The sequence below is a fragment of the Pyxicephalus adspersus genome, chromosome 3 (assembly GCF_032062135.1).
Source record: "Pyxicephalus adspersus chromosome 3, UCB_Pads_2.0, whole genome shotgun sequence".
Classification (NCBI taxonomy): Eukaryota; Metazoa; Chordata; class Amphibia; order Anura; family Pyxicephalidae; genus Pyxicephalus; species Pyxicephalus adspersus.
Genome location: NC_092860.1, coordinates 47,488,268 through 47,511,518, shown reverse-complemented (window position 1 = coordinate 47,511,518; position 23,251 = coordinate 47,488,268). Strand labels below are relative to the sequence as shown.

The following is a 23,251-nucleotide window of genomic DNA, read 5'->3' as shown; positions in this document are numbered from 1 at the left end:
GGATGGAGGCTCCCTCTTTCTAATTGCTGGAATGGAAAATAAAAAAGAAGGGGTGATGCCTAGGTCATTCATGGACATGATGACTTATTATTTATTACTACCTCAAAGTGTCTGTGAGCTTGTGAAATAAACCTGGGGGGCTGGTGTTGCTTTCATATTATCATTGGTGACCACGTTCCCAGGGGAGGGAATGCAATCTGCACAGGGAAATTGTGTTTCTAATGACAGGAGGATGGATGGGATATTTGTGAACATGTGATTACTTGTGAGTGATATGCTGAATTTTCCAGAGATGTGAAAATATATACAATATGTTAACAATAAATAGTAGAATATCCATATTGGCTTCTGACTTTAAATTGTATGTGTGTGTTATTGCATGACTGCTAGATTGTAAAGCTCATTTGGGAGAATTGTTTAGAGTACAGTACTTTGCAGTAACTATATGATCTGTCAGTGTTATATTATTATAACAATAAGAAATAACAATAGAATCACATTTTAGTGAAGGGGAATACCTACATCTTTTTTATGCCTTTTATTGATACTATTGTCTTGATAATATGGTTACATTATCAGAATGATCACTATTAAACAAACTATTGTAACCTATATTTATATGTTTTTTTGGAATAAGGTAATATATATATATATGATCAAATTACAATCATTTACTAATAAATGGCAATGGCAACATAATCTTAATGACTGCCTGTATTGATAACATGACATAAAACATAACATGACATATTGATAACATAACTGAAAATAATCCTCTGCAGAGAATAATTTTACAACTAGCTAAAAAATGTTTCCATTGCAGGCACCAATTTGTATCAGTTGTTAGTGAGTTTTCCTGAACCTGAGAATCACTTAAGATTGGTAATTATTTGTCAAACAATGCCAAAAAAATCAAATCAGTTTTAGTTGCATCTGCGATGTGTTTATTATAAGGGAATGCTCTGTGCTCACTTTCTAGGGCACAAACAATAGGAAGGTTAGTGTTGAATGGAGGGGGGTGGGTCTAGGCTGCTCACTAACAACTTGGAGGGTTAGCTTTTTTTTGGTGCTTGTTTATGGGTAAAGCTACCATGGAGCACATAATTTAGAATCTGCCTCATATTCAGTTTTCAAATAGCATTGTTAACTTTGATCCTTTAGGAATAAAACATTATGGGTATTTTTTTAACCAAAGTGAGCAATCTGCTGCCGTGTAGTGATTTATGGGATGCTCTATATCTTATTTGTGAGAATGGAAAACATGAACTGTAGTTACTGTTTTAATTCCTGCACTGGGACCAATTCTCTAGTCAATTATCAGCAATCACATTACGGAAAATGACTATAGATATACTAGGAACAAGCCTGGAAAAAAACGCTGTGCGCAAGCAGGAACCTTATTTGTAGTGGTCATTCTAAATAAGGTTTTGCTGTGATTTGTGTTTTTGTATAGCTTTATCTACCATTTATCTGTAATCAACTGCAGAATATAAGTGCAGTATAATATTGATATGCACTAGTGGTTTTTGATATTTGGTTTTGAGATCATGCAAAGGATTTTTATGTTCTAGGTTGATTTTGTACAAACAAGTTGAGTCTTCATGTGACTTTTTTTGGTACGTTTACTTATTATGATGGTTCTGTTGGAAAAGTGATGCTTGTCCCTCACTTGTTGTGATGGCTCGGTCTTGATAAAGACAATATAGATTGTTATCTTTAATAGATAAAAAAGTGGTTGTGTTTACTGGTCACAATACTGAAAAAGTCTAACTAATTGAAATGCATAGTTTAGTAGGGTATAAAGTGTTAATCTCATTGGATAAAATGATTTTATTTTTATGTACTGGTCTGTAAAGGTTTTCAATAATCCAGGTCATGGTATTCCTAGAAGTAGTTTGAGACATTTACGTGGATAGGGTCTTGTTCCTGGAACCAATATGGCTTAATTGTAGAATCGTGTCTGCCTTTCTTTCTGTTACTATATGCCTGTACCTGTTCCTAGGTAAAAACATAAAGCTTGATTTACAGAAGGACCCTGAAGTTCACAGTAACATAGTGCTTGAGTCAACAGAATAATCAGCCAATCCACCTTCCAAGTGCCTGTAACACTAATAAGTTGTCCTGACAACAGGCTGACTGAACATAATATCAAACACTTAGTATAAGCATGTTTAAAATCAGGGCCTGAAAATGGAACAGTTCTGTGTATTAGTTTAATTTTAAGATACATATATATTGTCTTAAGGCATGAAATGGGTAATGTGAGTTAAGAATTTTTTTAAAGAGGCAAGCTTTCGGATTGACCAAGATCCCTTCATTGGACTTTACACAATACTGAAAATGGTTCTGAAATGCACACTTTTACATATAGAATTATAGGAAATAAATATGTGAGCTTAAGAACCACTTTCAGCACTGTGTAAAGCATGATGAATGGATCTAAATGATGTGCTAAGCTTGCTTCTTTAATAACGTAAGTTGGCCAAGGGTATCTCCTAATCATTACATTTTCAGCATGGATGGCTAACATGGAACAATTATCTAATAAAACCCAGACTAGATGCTGTTAGGTAAATGTATACAAGCTGTATGAGGTGGTACATCATATTTATGCTTTCACCATTTTGGAAGTTTAGCTGTAAGACATTTTTATTAATTGTGCTTATAATAATAAATTATATTGCTTTTTAACTAATCTGACATATTTTTAATGAGGAAATAAACATGAGGCTTAATGAAAGAATATTGATCCTACTTCCCCTTGCTTCCCAGAAACACCATATCAAATTCATCTATCACTAAGGGTCAGACTGAGGAGGTAAGTATATGTGACAGTCTTATTGATTATTGGGTGTTATACATGCATTGTGTAACCAGATTGCTTTATTATGCGCTGGTTCCATATATGCATAATCTGAATAACTCCTCTATAGACAAAATTTAAATGGTTTTCCCTACATTGGTGATGTACTGAACTGTATTTTAGAAAATGTGTTGTGTAATAGTGTACACAATACATATAATGTAATAGCAAGAGAACATACCACTTGTGATCTTTATATACTGACAACCTTGCAACCTTTGCATTTGCAAGTATATCTGGGAGTTCCTGTAGAGTGGTCTGAGCTTTAGACACCTCAGGCACTTCTGTTTATTAGAATAGCAAATGTTCCTGTAGCCTATGGTCATTTAGCATTGATATATGATCATGGTAGTGAGTTCACAGTCCAGTTGAATTATAAACCATTTTGCACTGCATGGATTGGCAAAGGATATATACAAAATGGGCTGGACCCGGAATGCTTTATAAATGTTTTGCCTGTCTTATACCCTTTATACCCAATATAGTACATAGTAAACTATGCTAATGGGATGTTAAAGAAGCACTCCAATCTAGGGTTAAGCATTATGTCTTCGTAGTGAATGTTATATTACTTATTAAATATGTTCCCATGTGTATTATACTAAAGCAGTTGCTAATAACACGTTTTAGATTTGTAATGTTTCAGCTCACCTAAACAAGCTTTGAAACTGTATTTTACTACACAGTTGTTGGTAAATGTTGTTAGTCTGACAGGTCTAATTTGAAATACAATCTGACCATGTGTGGCCAGCATACCACTGCTGTGCAGCATATTGTTTAATGTAAGCTTCCCTTGTAGCCAAAACGCAGGCTACAGAATGGCAGATGGTGGTTTAATTCTGTGGGATTACTGGACAGGAGGTTAGCTGTGTGTTGGAAAATAGCATTCCATGCCATGCTATGTTTAATTTATAGATCAATTAAAGATAAAACTGGAGAATGAGAAAGAATAAGAGTCTCTTGTGGCTAGTTATTGTTATCGGTGTCTTTCCCCCAGCATTCTGTGATAGTAGGCCAGAGTGATTGGAAGAAATAGGAGGACTCTCCAACTGGGGCTAAGTCAGCAACAAAGTACTTTTTAGTGTAGTAGGGGAAGAATAGGACCTGTATGGTTTTGGTGCTATATTTCCCTGTTTGGCCTGGTAATTCCCATACTGTTCAGAAAATTGTACGTATTCATCTATATGTTAATATATATGCATCTATGTCAACCAAGCACAGTTGTTAGGAGGTTAACACTCTGGCCTTTGCCGCACTAGGTCCCAGGTTCAAATATTGACCAGTTTGCATGTTGTCCCCATGGTTGCATTGGTTTCTTTCGGGTACTCAGGTTTCCTCCCACATTGCAAAAAGATGCAGTGCTTCCCCCCAAATTGATCTTAGATTGTGTTAATGACATATGACTTTGGTAGGACATTACATTGTAAGCCCCTTTGAGGGACAGTCAGTGACATGACTATGGACTTTGTAAAGCGCCGCTTATTATGTCCGCGTTATATAAATATTAGTTAGTGGTAAAATCTTTGTTGGCCAATTAGTTCTTGTTAGTGGTTGGTTGTTTAGTGATCCAGCACAACAGATCAGTAAGCAACACTAAGGGATACCTGTACAAACACTAGATTTTCTAGAATGATGAAACACTAGCGTGGAGCTTCACATTTATATTATAATAACAATGTTCTAAGATTTCCTTGATATATAGAAGAATTTATGTAATCTATCTTTTCTATTTTTCATTTATTTAAATCATTGTTATTCACTTGATCCTTGGAAACATGCATCATTAGTAACACTTCAGTAACAGTAACCGGATTCATGTGATGAGTTTTTTTAATTAGCAAATCCTTTGGATGCTGAACCAGACATATGGGTCATTGTTACTGAAATTTATTAGACAGTTCACATAAATAGGCATATCCATATGTGGTATGTATGGATGTATTGACACACATTGAACACATTTTCAGTACATGGTTTCAAATGTACCTCTTATTCATTATCTTAGTGGCTTAGCTGGCTGAAAAGCCCATGTTACTTTGCATGACAATTGGCTCTGCTTTTCCCATATCATTTAAAGGACATTATCTGCTTAGTGTATTGTCAATTGGAATGGGTTGTAATGACTATAGTAGAAGCTACATGGGGGTTTAGTGCAAGATTTTTTTTTCTTTAACATAACTCAACTCCAGACAAGACTTTCCATTTTTTAGTACTGATAGGGTATGGAAGAGTTTAAACCATTGCACTGTTTTTCATTCTGCAGGGTCCCTGTTGGCCAGGCCACCTCTACACCACACAATCCAAACTAGTTTTACTAGAGTTGGGCTTTAAAAAGCAGTATTTGTATACTGAAGTTTTTAGCTTGTAGTCAAATGTTCATAGATTTGTGCATTTAAGCTTCATGCTTTTTTCATTCATTCATGAAAACAAAAAGATGTTACATAGTTAGTCAGGTTGAAGAAAGACACAAGTTCATCAAATTCAGCCAACAAAAAAATAAACATAGAAAACATGCATATTCGAGTCAGAAACCTTTATTCATAGATATGCCAGCCTGGTGCTAAGAGGCCCCTTGTTACCAAAGTTCATAAGCAGTGTACTCTGCGGGATTCTTACATGACCCCTGCCAAGTCAGAGCCACAGGTATTCAATCAGCAGGTGCTACAAGGAGATGGCTTTTCTGCCAAGGCTGTAATTATTATCTTTAGAAATATATTAGGCTGTAGGATATTAAACACTTTTCATTTTGATGTACCTGGAATGTGCTTAGCTGACTTAAACTGAAAGTACTTTTGGACTTTAGGATAGAGACTAATCCCAACACCCATGTAGAATAATACCTTTTCCAACTTGTCTTTACAACTTCAAGAACCCTTAAAGCAACTGTTCCTCCTGGTATAATGCATAGTTTATGACCCCGGCTGATATAGATTAGCTGATCATTCCTACCTGCATACACTGCCTTATTCAATAAATACTGTACTTATCTTATTTAATATTGAATTCAATGCAGTCTTTTTAGCACAGCTAACATTGCAAGCACCAATAAAACTTGTGTGGGCAGTGGTTGACTTTATATATGTCTTCAAAACAAAGTGTTTCTTTAGGAGGGGTGGGAGGAGGGTGTCTTTTAAAAAGCACACTAGAATTTGCTGCTGAAATTGTACTTTTCCATGACACAGCCTTTATACAGGTCAGAAGAAAACCATGGCAACATCTGCAGCAAGATCATTAATTTTCTCCTATAGGCAGCTTTGGTAAATTATATTAAAGTATCTCTATTTAGGTAAAAAGTAGCACTGCAGGACATGAATCTAAAACCATAATGCTATGCAGTAAGCAAAAAAGTCTTAAGCTGCGTACACACGGCAAATTTTTCTCGCCCGATAATCGGTATCGGCCAATTATCGGGCGAAAATCTGCCGTGTGTACAGTCGGTCGTCGTCCATCGTCCGACGACCGTCCTGGCGGATCCATGGACGGTGGACGACGACCGATCCTAATGAAAGGGAAGGGGAGAGCGCGCAGCAGGGTGCCGCTCCGTCGCTCTCCCCCTCCCCTCTCCATAGAGCATGAACGGTGCTGTATGTACAGCATCGTTCATGCATCCTGCAGTCTTTTCTCGTTGGAAAGGATCGTGAAAGATCCTTTCCAACGAGAAAAATTGCAGGTGTGTACGCAGCTTTAGGCTGAGGCACAGTTCAAGATGTAAAATGTGCTTAGAGAGGAGAGTACTTAAAATGTTACATAGATTAATTGCATTTTTTGGAGTCTAACTGCATATTCACATAGCCAATTCTTTAGTTCAGAACTACTTTCCTCCTAATGGTATTGAATAGGAATGTGAAAGAAGCTTGATAAGCTTAAATTAATCTTAAAGGCAAGCGGTATAAACCTTAAATACAATCTGCATTTGCTTATCTATACAAGCCCTAAAATACTGAAAGAAAACTGTGCAGTCAGATGACTAGTTTGTTTTGGCTGTCATTTATGTCATTATCTCAGTATTCATTTAGCTTATGAAAAATCCTTGACAGATTTTGCAGGTGTGAGCACAAAAACAAGCAACAAAAAAATCAGAGAAAAAAAAAACAAAAAAAAAAAAACAGAGAAATAAGAAGTATTGTATATAGCAGGGGTCGGCAAACTCCAGCCTTTGAGCCAGATACGGCCTAGCCTGTAGTTCATTCCGGCCTAACGCCCCCTGGCCGATCCGTCCTAATGCCAGCTGGCAACCCGCGGCGATCTGCCAGGGGGCATTAGGAACTACCGGAGCTGGAGCTCCGGTGCCGCCTCCATGTTGTTGCTCCCCCATTTACTGCGGGATAAATAGGGAAGGCTCCCTGAGGGGAAATCCCTCTCCGCCGCAATGCATACGGAGGAGAGGGATTTCATTTCAGGGGGCGTACTCTGGTGGTAGGCGGAGCCATTAGGGCAGGAATCAGAGTCCGGCCTAAAGTACTCCTGCCCACCCCTGAAATGGCCTAGTGGCCATAAAAGTTTGCCTACCCCTGGTATATAGGTATGTAGTCATCATGTATATAGTAAAAGTCATGGCAGAAAGGTTGAGTTCAGCAAAATACAAAGTTTTGATCTTTTGTATTCTATAAGCATTGCATTCACCTAAAATGCCTAGGACATGCATAAGTAATGTCTGTCCATGGTGAAGACCCATGCTGATTTTATCTGAATATCAATATGTTGGACTATAAAAATGGAGTGCTGTTAACCCCATAGAAAGGTTGTTTATAACTTTATTTTTATTAAAAAAAAATGCAGTGGGCACAGGTTAAGTGGGATCAGGTTATGTAGTATAAAATGTATACTTTTGTTGTGAAGTCATCTGTAAAGGAAACAAAAACAGGAGATTAAATGAGTATTGTATATGCTAGCAAGTATTATATACATAAGCAATTATATTGATGTTTATGAAAAAGTATATGAGTTATAAACTGGTACAATTAAAACCAGTTGAGTGATGGAAGGTGGTTAGTTTTTAGTTTTTATTAGACCTAATTTACCTACTAGATATTAGCTAAGTGTAATCATGTGTTGAGATTCCCATTCCCATAATCATGGTAATTTGTCTCCTTTTTTATCACAGTAATGTAATTGTTACAATGTTCACATCACATTGTATGCATCAGGCTTGTGTGCTATATACAGCATATAGCGTGCAGTAGTGCAGGCTGTAACAAACTTCATAGCGTTTAGAGTGCAACATTTTATAGCATGTAACATTTAGTTGATTAGTATGACACACTTGGGACCTTTGCATACATCTATATTGTTCTCTCTACAAGCCCAGCCCACACACAATCATATTTATGGGCACCTACATTGACATATGCCCCTGTAACAGGTGATTTATTCTTCATTTTGAAAGTATACCCTGTAATGAGAAATACTAACCATTTTCCACTCTATCAAAACTAGAAAAAAATATTTGGCAAGGTAAGTGAAAATGATCAAAGTTTCAAAGATTGCATTAGACTCAATGATTGCTTTAGGATAACTCTCTGGGTTGAAAATAATGATCACGTTGGAGAAATATTGGGCCTGATTTAATAAAGCTCTCCAAAGCTGGAGACCATACACTTTTATCAGTAAACCTGGGTGATGATCAAGGAAAAATGCACCGTGTGGTACAAATAGGTTGTGTAATTGTAGCCTCATCAGAAAGGGAAAACGCCATCTGGTTTATGGCTCTGGGACGAACTCAGAGGGAAATGGTTTCTAGTGAAGGAATTGTGAGGCCTCTGTGATTAACTTCTGAGTAAAAGCCAATTTGTGTTTGAATAGGGATGGATTTGAGTCCCAGACACTCTGGCTAAGTGAGTGAGACCAGTAGAATGTAGATTGGGTTTACTTGCTGAGTATGGGAACCTGGGAGTGATCTAAGCTCTAAAAATGTGTTTGTGGGATGTTTCCCTGATCACTTTATCTTCACCCCTGGGACTTATTATCAGAACTTTCCCACTGCCAATCAACAGTTACAAAGGAGTATGAGTTACACTTAGATAGGGGTTTGGAGCTATGTTTTTTTTTCTGTTCTATTTTAACAAAGGCATCCGATGACCTCATTGGTGGACCCTCACTTCAAAGCTATTGGTAAATATAAACCCTAACAAACAAAATATTCCATCGTGTCCATCAATGTTTCATACAACCTTCTACAAATGTGATGAATGCACTGGATCTTCCATAAGCTCACAAAACGATATATCCTGTACATGGCAATTAAAACAACTATATACCTTGAAAATGTATTTACATTAAACTGGATTTTAAAAGATTGTAGCGTTTGTTGCCAACTCTACAACCTGCATAAAGTTCAATAAAATATTTCAGCTTTTAGTCAGTCAGTCTTTCCTACACAAGTTTTTAGGAACACACAGAATTCTATGTAGTCTACATACACATCTATTTTTATTTTGTAAAATTCTATATCACTTGAATTGATAGCACCATAAGACTTTGTGCCATTCTTTATGAACTGACAAATATATATCTGTCATACACTGTACAGAAGGAAATCTATACATACAATCATAGTTGGATTTTGCAGCAACCCACAGATTTTTCTGTTGAACCACATGCAATATAATAATATGTCTCTAGCGCACTTTCTTCCTAGAAAGCAGGCTTCATATATCATACAACAGTCACAAAAATGTGTGAATAATAAGTGTGCTTTCCAAGAAGGTGTGATGACAACATATTATATTGAATCCCTAATATGAGAAAGTACTCTATTACGCGATAGTTGTTTGTAATGATAAATCGTCTTAACATTTACCACATTTTTTTTAATAATATGTGCACCATATTTTGCCCTTGGTACTGTTTGCCCTTGGTACTTAACATCAACATAGAGAGTTCCATTATCTCCAGATGGTTCAATTTGATTTTATGCACTTTTATTGTTTCTTGCATGAACAGTATAAATGGTGACAAAAATTTTTAACCCAGAGCAACCCAAAAAATTTAATTCAGTTTATGTGATTTCCACTTTCAATTTTTTATGGGTTATTGCATATGCATACCAAAAGGGTAGACAGCACCATCTGTCAGTTTTTCTGCTGCATGCAAATAGGATCCAGCCCAAGAACCCAAGATATCCAAAAAATAGTTCAATAAGTCCAGGAATAGCAGCAATATGTTCAAGGTTGTCATTATTACCTATTAGTGTTAGTAGATAATACAGTTTAAAAAGCATAATTCCTTATTCAGAGAAAACATATTCTACTAAACATTTTGTCTACTGCTCCTGTTTATCACTGTAACATGTCTCTAAAACCAAAGCTTGATAACTTATCATTGATTCACCCTTGAACATTATTAGTGTGTTACTTGGAGTGGTGTCCTAAGATATTTTCAACTGATGGCAGAGCCACTGAAAACTTTTAAGGGTTCAATATACTCTTATTTTGTGGTAATGCATAATGCTATGTATTACACATTTCAGCAGTAACACACATTTTGTGTGTTCATATTAAATGGTACTCCAACATATATTGTATTGGACGTGGGCTGCAGTATGGTGCACAGCCATAAATAGTGAATGCACCTTTTATTGTGCATTAGGCAGAATTTGTGTTATATTGTGTGTTAAGGTATGTTCCATTACAGTAGATAATAAACTCTTCTTTTTCTATAAAAATCTGATAACAGCTTTTTTTTTAAGTCTTAAGTTTTAAGACTTTTTTAAGTCTTTCCTGTCAAACATGCTTTCTTGCCTGCTGTCATCTGTTCGAGAAACCCTCATAGGCATGTGCAGGAGTTGTGTTATCAATAATAGTCAAAGACCCTACAACTGGAAAAAGACTAGAAAATAATGGCTCAACCGTAGTCTCAACCTCTTTTATTCAAGCAAATGAGAAAAAGGTTGGGACCCTTTATTTGCAGCCACCACAGACCACAAGGTCATGCAGTTGCTGTTTAGGATTTGCAGCCACAGCCACATGCAAACATGGTTACTCACGGTGCAGTTTGGCTCTCTTGGCCACACAGAGAGTATAAAACTGCACAATGTAGGTCTATAAGAACCCTATTTAAACATCATCGCCTCAGTAGCATTTAATATTCTGTCTACCTAAATTTAAATAAATATAATATGTGCTTATTGCCCTTTTTTAGCTGAGAAAAAAACATAACTGACAGAGTAGATTGCCTCTCAGTACATTACACAGATGTAGAGAATATTGATAATAACTTGTAATTAACACAGCAGAAATCCTGAATTGCATTGAGGTGATAATGATATGCATTTTCTGAAAGAAATGGAAGCATGGAATGTACATGGCAAATAAATACATGTTTTTCACATAGTCTATGTATTACTTAAGCATAAAGAAATTCCTTGGCTCAGTTTATTTTATTCCCATCAAGATGGTGGCAATTCCAGTGGCAAAAAGGCTAGAAAAAAGTGATGGATGTTTTTCACTTTTTTATGTTCATTTAATCTATCACATATACCTGCTGGCAGTTACAGCAGTGCATAAACATGTTCACAATGAACACTAATAATTTGTGTTCAGATAATTGAAGCGACTGTATATTGGCTTTGTACATACTAGCTTAATTTGCTAAAATCAGGTCTAATGGGATATAATAAGGAAAATTATAATTATATAAAAATATTATAAATAAAAAATATTGAATTTTTTTTACTAAAAATAGTAATATATTTAGATATTCTAAGCAAGCATATCTATGTAAATATGTTACTACCTGTAGGGTGCTTGGGCTCTCTCCATAATGGGCATGTGGTCTATTTATCCTGTGGTGTGCCCTTCAGGTCAATAACTACTGATGATTTTCATGCACCTTGTCGCTGCATTGTTCTGACCCCTTATATTTAAATATCAATTCTGCAGCCCCTTTTAGTTTTGCTGATGTTCTGACCCTTATAGCTTCTCTTCCAACTAGACTACCAGTCCCTACATACACAAGACTGTCTCAGACATGTACAGATCAATGTGAAGTAATCTCACAGGATGGGTAGCTTTTTCTTTACTGGTGCAGGTAATCTTTGCACCAGCAGTGTGGTAAGCAGTGCATGTGAATTGCCGGACTTTAAAAAAAAAAAAAGTATATATAGGCAACAGAGGTTGTTCACAGAGCAAAACCTTTGCCCCATGTCAGGTCAGTCACAATAGCCAATACTTTACCTTAGTAATAAATTTACATGTTTTTTTTAATTTGGCAGTGGTATAAATCCCCTATGACTGTGTGTGCCTTTCCCATGCCTTTTGTTTGACAATAGCTCACTTCTTAGCCTTACAAATCAGTTGTGTTATCAATGGGGATTGCTGCAATGTGAACCAAACCCAGGGAGATTCCCATATTGCTAGGATTAGTCATTGAGTTTCAACATTGACATGCCCATGGTTTCTCCTCATACTACTGCTAAATCATTTATACAGTATTGTTTGAAAAAATAACCTACAGTTTGACCACAGAGTTTACTTTTTCCCATTTAAAGTTACAAAATCAGGATCAAAATTCCAGGATCAACATCCAGTTTTATTTAGAAACATAACCAAAGCAGTTGTAGTCTGTTATTCTTTTAGAATTATCCACATAGAAAATCATTTATTTCTGCAGTCTTTAGATGATTATAGTATGCAGTTCACACGCAGCATATCTTCAGAAATCTCTTCTTGTGCTCTCAGTAGAATAACTGATCCCCTATAGTCATTTGCACTCCATGGGGGGATTCCCTGTGGAGAAGACTCTTTTCAAATGCTAGGTCAAAGTCTCATTCTTCAGCCAGGGAACCAAATACTAGATAATAAAAGACTCTTTAGAACATTGCAACCCAAACTTCCTTTTACTAAATAATTTACAGAAAACCTGGTGAACTTCCTCCAGTCCCTCACCACATCAGTTTGCTTAGTTTAAAAGCATATTCTTGTTTTGTCTATGTTATATATAGAGCAATAGTTTTAGGAACATTTTTAGTTTGCCACTTTTCTATAGGATATGATATGGGCATTTCCAGTGCATTTCTAAAGGTCAGGCAAATTTAGTACCCTGTCTTATTGATGGGGACGCCTGAAATAACTCTATGTACACTCTAGGTACAAAATGTTTTAATTTCCCCTACCTTCATTGTTAATGACAATATTCAGATGGACATCAGTTTAAAACTTGTCAAAACCCTTAACAATTTCCATGTTGTTATTTAAAACTTTTAATATTGTATACATTTTGCCTTTACATACAATTTAAATAATGATAATCTATATTATTACTAAGAAACTATGTTAAAAAGTTTGTTTATTTAATAACACGTTTAACAAAAGTAAATTATGAAATATAATTTATGGTATTGTAGTTTACCAGTCCTTAGATGTGATGGCACTTTTATTTTGCCTTATTAACAGCTGGTGATCCTGGCAGTTACACTTCCTTTTCTAGAGTAAGAATGTTCAGTCACAATCCTGTATAAATGGAGGAGACAGATTATTATTATTAATATATTAACTAATAGTGTTTATATAGCGCCAACATATTATGCAGCTCTGTACATTTAATAGGGGTTGCAAATGACAGATATACAAATAATGACATAGGAGGAGGAGAGGACCCTGCCAGAAAAGCTAACAATCTAAGAGGTGGGGAAAGTAGCATACAATAGAAGGGGGATTTGGGATAGTGACTGAGTTTTCAGGGTTGGACAGAAGAGGACAGGTAAGCAAGTATGAAAAGATGTTTTTTTAATGTTCCTTTAAAGGTGCAGAAAATTGCAAGCCGAATAGGATGAGGAAGACATGACTTGGAGCCATGCATGTGACAAGGTTATAAGTTAAGTCATTAATAGGTCATTGAAGGAGCAGAGAGAGTGGTTAGGGGTGTATTTTTTTCATATATACATGTCAGAAAGGTAAGTGGGACAGGAGCTGTGGAGGGATTTGAAGGCAAAGCACATGTGGTTTGATTCTATGGTGAAATGGAAGCCAGTGGAGAGAACTGCAAAGAGAGGCAACAGAAGAGGAGCGGTGGGAAAAATCGATAAGTCTGGATGCAGCATTCGTAATAGATTGTGGAGGAGAGAGTCGGGTTAGTGGAATACCAGAGAGGAGGATGTTACAGTAGTTCCTAATGTTGTGAAGGTGAAAGTGGCAGGACCTGGAAATGTTCTGAATGTGTGGGGCAAAGGGAAATGCAGAATCGAAGGTGGTGCCAAGACAACGTGCCTAAGGAGTGGGCCAAATAACAGTGTTATTAACAGTTAGGAATATGTTGGGGAGATTTGGAATGTGTGTGTGTGTGGGGGGGGGGGTGCGGGGATGATAAATTCTATTTTATCCAGGTTGAGTTTGAGAAACCAGACAGCACAAAACCTTATCCAGGACTGGGGGAGACAAGTCAGGGGTGGACAGATAGATTTAAGTGTCATCTGCATGTACTGTAGATGGTACTGTAAACCAAAGGAGGATATGAGACTACCGAGTGGGGAGGTGTACAGAGAGAAGAGAACCGGTCCAAGGACTGACCCTTAGGGAACACCAACAGGGAGGAGAGTAGGAGAGGAAATATTACCATTAAAAGAAACTTAAAAGAAGTAGTAAGACAGATAGGAAGCAAACCAAGAGAGATCATTGTCACTGATACCATTGGAGTCCATTATTTAGATTAGAAGGGGATGATTACAAGTATCAAAAGCTCTAGAAAGAAGAGGGAAAAGTTACCCTGTGACATTGGCCTGATGAGGTCATTGGTCACTTTAGTAATGGCTGTTTCAGGTGGCATGGCCAGCTCAAAAAACAGAGGGTCAAGTAGAGAGTTGGTGTTCAGATAAACAATCTTTTATAGACAAGGTGCTCAATAAGTTAAAAAACCTATGGTAGAAAATAGGTAGGATGGTAGCTAGAAAGTAGGGATGGGTCTAGTGGGAGTTTCTTCAGGATAGGGAGAACAATGGCATGTTTGAAGGTGGAGGGGTAGATACCAGTAAAAAAATGGAGAAGTTGAATAGTTTAGTGGAGGCCAGGGTGGAGGAGTGGGAAATGAGTAGATCAGAGGGGATTGGGTCAAGTAGACAGGTAATAGATGATGAGAGAAGAGAGGAGCCTTCATCCAGAGTAACAGGGCTAAAGGAGGTTAGTGATGAATTACAGGTGGAAGGGGAGGATATGGTTGAAGTGGCATGGTGAGCAGAGACATCATGTCTGATTTTGATGATTTTTTCTTTAAAGTTGGTAACTATGTCTTGGGCAGAGAAGGTAGTTATAATTGCATTGTTACACTAATATAGGAGGTGTATCTGCCAGGACTACCATTTGTTAAAAAAAAGAATATAATGGTGCCACCACATCTAAGGATTGGTAAACTCAAATGCATGCAGTAAATGTAGAGTTGAGTTCCTTGACACCTTCCTACAGAACATTTCCTCATATACACATCCCTATAACATAGGTGGGCTGATATGACTACATGTGATAATAACAGCAAGTTATAAGTTTAGATACTCATTTACCAGGCTGAAAGGGAGCAAATAAAATATATACATTTAGGGTTTACATACATTTTAGGCTTATCATGCACCGTGCTTTTAGTAATTTCACTGCAAAAGATATAAAAACTGCAACATCAAATAGTAATAGTTGAACGTATATAATGGCTAGAAATTCTTCTTTGCACATGTATAATTCCCCTTTTGAGCAATCAAACATTAAATGTCCAAAGTGCTAAACAAAAATTACAGATGCTACAATTGCTGATTACCAAAAGGAGCATTGACTTCATTTGGAGGGCTATGTTTAGATATTTTGCTGCTCTAGATCTACTGGAATGAAAAGCCTTTATATTTTGGCTTCCCTTCTGGCATGTAATTATTTTTTGTAGAAATTAAAAGAAGAATATGTATTGGAGACAATGTTATACGCAGAGGTCCTGTAAAACTACAAAAACAAGACTTGGCAAAAATAGTACGGATAGTCTGGTTATTACCCTAAAGAGCCACTGCATTCCCTTGCATTTAAATGAATTTAACCAAAACCCTAGTGAGGGAAAGCACAATCTGTAAATTTTGCAGCATGATGCCGTTTCCTTTAACCCCACTTTAATCCCTCTACTCAAGTATCTGGTTTACAAATGCCTTTAAGTAAATAAACCTTCATCACTTGCTAATGTGAATAATTTTTGCACAGAAGTTAACTCTATGAAATATAGCTTATGACCTAACGATATATCTATACTAGCTTACTACATTTGCCCAACTATTACATATTACTATATATATTATATTGTTTATATTACTATAAACAGTTTATGTTATTGCTCTATATAGCAAGAAAAACAGTCCAATTAGCAGAAGCCCCAAGAGTCAACACACTTACAAGATTGTTTTTACAGCTATTTGATGTCCAATGACTAAAATAGACACTTGATAATGATGTTTTATATTTATTCAAATAACATGTTAAAAGTCGTAGATTCCTAAAAGGATTAAAATAGCTTTTGAAATAATTTTAATAAAAAAATTAACGATGGATGTCCTTGTTCAGGCACATTTTATTCTTTTTTGGATGTAGTGTTTAGGTGAGGTACTTATTGTAGATAATGCCACATCCCCTATGCAAAAACATAAGCATATTACTTCAAAATAAGCATATTACACTAGCGTGGGGCACTCATTGCGAGGGACTTTTTAAAAGTGGCCTGGAGTTTGGCTTGAAACACTTTTTAAACAAAACTTTGTACAAAACTATTGGATTGTCCCACTTTGGTTGTCCTCAGTTTGTTTCGGAGACTTGGGATGAGCCCAGTGTTGTAAAAAAAAAAAACGAAAAAAAAAACAAACAAATGGTACAGAAACAGGAGAGCAGAATCTCTGTCCCCATTTTTCAAGCAACCAAGACTGTGTGTCTGGATAAGGGTCTGGTTGAAATATTGGAGGAAAATATAAGAGGTAACCCACATTATTTTCACTATTTTTTAACCATCTTGCCGTTAAGCCCGACCTTCGTTCGGGCACAAAAAAATTGCAAGGATGGTTAACCCCGAGATTTTTCCCATCCTTACTTACCTGGTCCCCCTGTGCTCATCCAGCGTCGTTTTCGTATTCCAGCGTCGTCCTCCGTCCAGCGTCGTCCGTCGATCTCCCTCTCCAGAGTCGGGTGCCAGCGGGACCGGTAAGATGCCGGCTGGCATCTTGTGTCCCGCCAGCCGGCATCTTGTGTTCCGCCGCCCGGCCGGTCCCGCTGATCGTCCGACGTCCTTCTCGTTCCAGCGCCGGATGATCTCTGAAGGGAGAAGCCGTCCGGCGGAGAAAAAAAAAAACGGACGGCTCCTCCCTGCGTGCGTGATGACGTCGGCGCGTGTGCGGGAAATTCAAATAGAAACTCATTCATTCATTTTGTATTGGATTCAATACAAACTCCTGTATTCAATCCAATACAAAATAATTCAAATAAATACAATAAATTACAATAAGTGTGTAATTGGTAAATTCAAACTGTCATTTTGTATTGGATTGAATACAAACTCCCGTATCCAATCCAATACAAAAAATAAAAAAAATAAAAAAAAAAGTTAATAACTTGGAAATTCAAATTTATATTTTGTATTTGATTGGATACAAACTTGCGTATCCAATCCAATACAAAATAATATAAAATTAATACAAAGTACATAACTGGTAAATTCAAACGCTCATTTTATATTGGATTGAATACAAACTCCCGTATCCAATCCAATACAAAAAAATAAAAAAATAAATAAAATAAAAGTAAATAACTTGGAAATTCAAATTCTTATTTTGTATTGGATTGGATACAAACTCCCGTATCCAATCAAATACAAAATAATTCAAAACAAGCCCCAATAAATACAGAATCAAAGTTTTAAAAATTGCCACTTATTCCCTGGATGGCTAGTGTGTAACACTGTGTCTTATCTTACCTTTGCTGATCTTCGCCTAATTTTGACCATTTGCTGCCTGCTTTGACCTCTGCCTGGACTCCGACATCTCTGCCTGCCGCCTGCCCTGACCTCTGCCTGGACTCTGACATCTCCGCCTGCTTTGACCTCTGCTTGGACTCTGACATCTCTGCCTGGACCTAGACATCACCGCCTGCCTGACCCCTGCCATGGCTTCAAGCTTTGTTTATGTAGTCATGTTTAAGCTGATTTTTGTGTTTTTCCTTTAATTTTATTAAAAGTATTTTTTTTTTTTAAATGATTGTGTGTTTCAAACATTTTTTATATTCATAATATCTACTAGAACCCCTGTTCGGACATATTTCTGTAAGTTACAGGTCTACAATTTAAAAAAAAAATTTCATGAAAAACGATGGATCACTTTTGGTACAGAAATCTAGACCTCAGTGTAACGCTCAGGAGGTTAATTATTTTGTATAATGCTTGGCTCTAAGGGCCAAAATTAAACAACTAAAACACTTTTTTCAATAGATAAAACACAATTATTTTGGGTTACCATTTCACTTTCGCTCCATCTACTTTTCTCCAAGCACTGCAATGCCACGGATTGATGTATCTAAAGTATGTGCATTTAGAAAGCATATTTAAGGTATCACTGCATGCGTTTTCGGATGTAAGCATTACCAAACTTTTTTAACGCTGAATGTTTTATTTTTGGTATTTGTATTTGTTAAAATACACAAAAAATTTGTAACTTTCAGATTTTTTTTTTATAATACCATTTTATCAGGTTAAGAATAGGCAAAACCATGCTTTGTTACAGTGTTGTGCTACAAAACAGTAATTTAAACTGCCTCTATGTAAATTAATGGACTGTTTCTTGTTCCTGAGGTTTCCTGTGGTAAACCTCAAGCAGAAACTTCATAGAAGTAAATGGGCCACATATAAAACCACATTAGATAAAGCAAAAACACTATTTAATAGTTTATGATTAAACCCTCTCTGGGTCCTCTTACACAGTGCCTGGTGAAAATTGTTGTTATTGTATAAAATGTAATGTATTCAGTATATTATAGTCTTCCAGAAGCAATCTGGCAGTAAAAGTGGTGTAATTTTTTCTTCCATCTGTTGTTTTTTTTTTTTTTTTCCTGAAGATCTTAGTGTCCTAATGCTGTAAGAGGAGAAATATGTGCTATAAATTGACAATACAAGCTCTATACTTCTCATCAGGCAATGTTTTCCTGAATATTCTGGAAACTCTAGTGCAGGCAGGGCTGGGTCTATATTTACCAAAGCTAACTGTGTTGTGCCATCCCCATAGACCCAGTCCTACACGAGCAAGAGACGTCATAGCCACATACCTGGGGAGCAGAGCATAAAAGACACAATCTGATTATGCATTATTACATACTAACTAGAACTAAAAACTAGAACAGTATGGTACTGTTACCCTACTCTGATGGTGGTTTGGTTGGCTTGCTGCAATATGGTTGCTTGGGCAGCTGTTACAGGGAACATACCAGTTTAGTGGCTGAATGCACAGAAGGTTGCCCCATTATTCAAACAATATGAATATGTGACATCATTAGCATAACCTAACAAGTTACTATGCCAGGTAGGCAAGTCTCCCATGTGGTTGGTACAACTTGTTGCTGATAATCAAATGGGAATCATTTTGTTGTTACATCTTTATTCTCCAGCTGACCTTTCTAGAATAACTAACAGTACTCAATCTCTACCCTTGTTGGTCTTCCTTACTATCTGACCAGCAACCCTTAGTCACAAAATGACTTCCTATTTCTTCACTAGCACTACACACACATCAACACTTTTCCAGATTTTTCCCTTAGTCTTGTATCCTCCTACAATTCCTTAATTTTTTACCTTCAGGGATAACTTTTTTTCATAATGAAAAATACTCTAGTCTGTTTGCATCTACTAGAAACATAAACTCACGGCAGCATTTACTTCTCCTTCTAGTTAACGTTCCTGCAAAAGTCTCCCACTGGTACTGAAAAGTGATTCTGATTCTCTAGGAATATGTTTGAAATTCTAAATATAGTTTGTTCTACAATTTCTCATGCATTCTCACCCTAAGTAAAGTCATCTGTTATACGTGAAACATCCATATGGCAGTGTACATGTTTGCATAATATAAGTCTCACCTACTCCTATAATAGCTGAACAGGCATAAATGTATTAGGCATTTATATAATTTGAAGAAACAACAGCCTTTTATATGTTTCTAACTATATATTTGTAACTAGCCTTAACAGCGTGGTATTGTTTTATAAACCAAGTTTGTATTTTTTATTTGCAAATATGATGCACTGTGGTATTTGATTGTGGTACATGGAGTGGCTGCTGTCTATAAACGACCTGATTGTAGCATGGTATAAGTCTGACTGTTAACATAGTTCATGGTAACTGGACTTTTATAAATCTCCCAGAGCCAAATAATGGGATCAATTGGCAGTTGAAGGTGCCTATCACACAGAGATATTTTTTTTGGTGGATTGAAGAAGGGAAATACCAGATGTGTGCTGTTACCATGATGCAAATATCACCAATGTTCCCACATTTTGGAAGATGGCCAGATATCTCAACATCAATCATTCTTGTGCAGATATCACCCCATCTGTGGACAGCCTTCTGTTAATGTATCTCAGTGTAAATCCAAAATAAGGCATTTCCTATGGGGTGAGATTAGCAGCTGTTGAACAAGATTTTCCTTGTTTCCTGAAGGCCCAAAAGCTTTTTCAGAAATTGACAGTCACCATTTTCTATTCCTGAATTTGAATATGGCATTCACAATTGTCCTGTCCTTTTTTGTAGGTAAAGCCCATGTATTCATCCTAATTCCTGCCTCAAATCATTACACTGAATCTAGGTTAGCCTTCTTCTTGGCAAGGTGTGGGTTATTCACAAATAGCACAACCAATTTGCTTCTTGAGGCATGTTGTACAAGATTGGCTGCCTCTATCACATATGTGTGTTCACTGTAGATCTTCCCTTGGTCTGACCTAAAGTTGGAAAGGAGCTTAAGGTTGCAGGTGTGTGGAGGACACAAACCTCAATAAAAACATTGCTCATAGCACTTTGAATGTTAAAGTATACATTTAGGTTATCTGCAAGCACTTAGACATTTACATTTAAATGTTTGACACTCTGCCAAGTTTACTTTAAAGTAAGATTGCAATGTAGCAACTTTTGACAGTTCCCCAGATTGATCAGATAGGTAACACAAAAATTCCCTATCTAATACAACTCTATTTTTGCTTTAACTACATTACACAAGCATGGTCCATTGTTGTCATCATAATAAAATGTAATGCATGTAGTGCTCCTATTGCTGGAGTGCAAATTTAAAGACAGGAAGTGGCTGCAAAGAGATGGAACAAAGTATGATAAATATAGCAACAGTTTGTGACATACAGTGCTTCAGCAAACATATAAGAATTCAAGGAGAGTTCACATCTACTTTTGGCAACTTCTAAGGCAATATTGAATTGCTATCTTGCAAAATGAACTCCTGTCATACTATTGAAGAACATGAAGGTAGAATTCCTTATTGAGTAATCCTCAATGTGTCTTATCTTTCACTTTACCTGGCTCTTATTCTTAAAATACCTGTCTCTTATCCTCAAAGTGTTCCTGTCATTGGCAGATCTATTTGTCTGCATGTCACAAACAAAACAGCCAGTGTAGCTTATCTTGCAAGCAGCATACCTTTCAAGTCTGTTTATAAGCAATTCATTAATCTAATAGAATAATTGAATTTCTTAGCAAATATAATTAGGCAAACAGGCTGCAGCCTCCCTGAGGTTTGTGCTATTCAGAACAGAACAAAGAATGTAAAACATGTGCACAATTATCTGTTTTTCAAATAAAAGTTGTATTTGGCATAGGAGACCCATGAGTTTTCTTTAAACATTAGGCAGGACAATTTTGAAGTGCATGGCTGTTTACGTTCCTTCAATTTAAAAATAGCACATTAATCAATAATGGTTACTTAGCTGGTTCTACAACAGCTAGGGCAAGAATACAACACAGTGATCCGCGTGGTATAAATTAAATTGTTTTCCATGATAATTAGCATATGTGGCAACAAAGAAAAACAATTATGTCTAAGCTGCTTTCAAACTGTTTGGTTTAAAAGGTGAACACAGATAGTGTTTCTTTTTTAAAGGTCACTTGTATGTCCCTAGGGAAACAATAGGAAAACACAATGAGCTGAAAAAAGAGAAATATGACTTAAGGAGGTGCATGGAAGGAGAAAGTAAAATTTAATCAGGTATAACAGGAACAAGCTGTATGTTATAAGGACATATCTTGAAAACCCTCAAGGCTAGTACACACTGGCAGATCTTGATGTTCTATGTGTTTATGTTCTGATAAATGATTGAATCTAAAGTGAATATGAAAGGAATTTAACAGTCAATCAATTTGAAAAGAGCATATGTTTTGGGGTTCCAATCAGCTGTACATAGAATGGGTGTGTTGATCATTACATTCTAAGAGAATTCTTATCTCTTTCTATTTTGGCAAAACTATCATAAAGGTAGAGTTGTGTACATATGCCTGCAACATTTTCTGTCTACTGATTGCTCAATTACTAATTTGTCAGTTTTATTCTTGAATGGCCAGTGCTGGTAAATGTAAAATTTATACAAAAATATATTCAGACAATGTATTATCTGGGGAAACATGACTGATTCTGTATCAGGGATGACATAGTTTACATGTAGGTGTAAGGTAGGTATTGTAGGTCACTAAGAGATAGCGAAAGACAAACCTTCCACCTATGTTTGCTTGTCCATAATATTACACACATAGATTTATATTGCATTTGCACTGAGAAAACAAAAAAATACTATACATTTTTTTTTATTATTTTAATACAACATGTGCCCATGACACTGGATTTAGCAACCCAGAAAAGTTTACTAAATTGAAAGCATTTATGGATTCTCTGAACAGTGAATACAAAGATTGAGATGGGATGGGTAATTCTAATTACTTCCTTTGCAAGCAGCAGGCTTTTTCTCCAGATAGAAGTAAAAAGAGACCTAGAACAATATTCTGATATATAAAAACGAATTGTAATCCTGATTAAGAAAACTACATCATTTCCAGCAGTCTATACTGATGAGTGATTGGAATGCAGCGGAAAAACAGCTTGAAAATCAGGATATTGGTAGGGGATCTAAACTTGTAAAAGATTTACATGAAGAATAAAATACCATAATATCAGAATACAGATGTCAATAAATAACAGACAGACTCCAAATCCCAATCCCAAGCTCCTAATTGCCTACAAAAATTAAGTTGTTTCTCACCCCCTAGTGCAGGGGTCTGCAACCTGCGGCTCCGGAGCCGCATGCGGCTCTTCAGCCTCCTTTTGTTGTGGCTCCCTTCGGCTGCCGCGGGGAGATCTCTGATGGGGGATCCCCTTCCTCCCAAGACACTGCGGAGGAGGGGGATTCCCTATCCGGT

General features: G+C 36.5%; 1 protein-coding gene across 2 annotated transcripts in view; it reads left to right on the top strand.

The window, feature by feature from the left end:
• Positions 1 to 23,251, top strand: part of PLPPR1 (phospholipid phosphatase related 1) — a 71,981-nt gene that overhangs the window by 787 nt on the left and 47,943 nt on the right. The window lies entirely within an intron of this gene.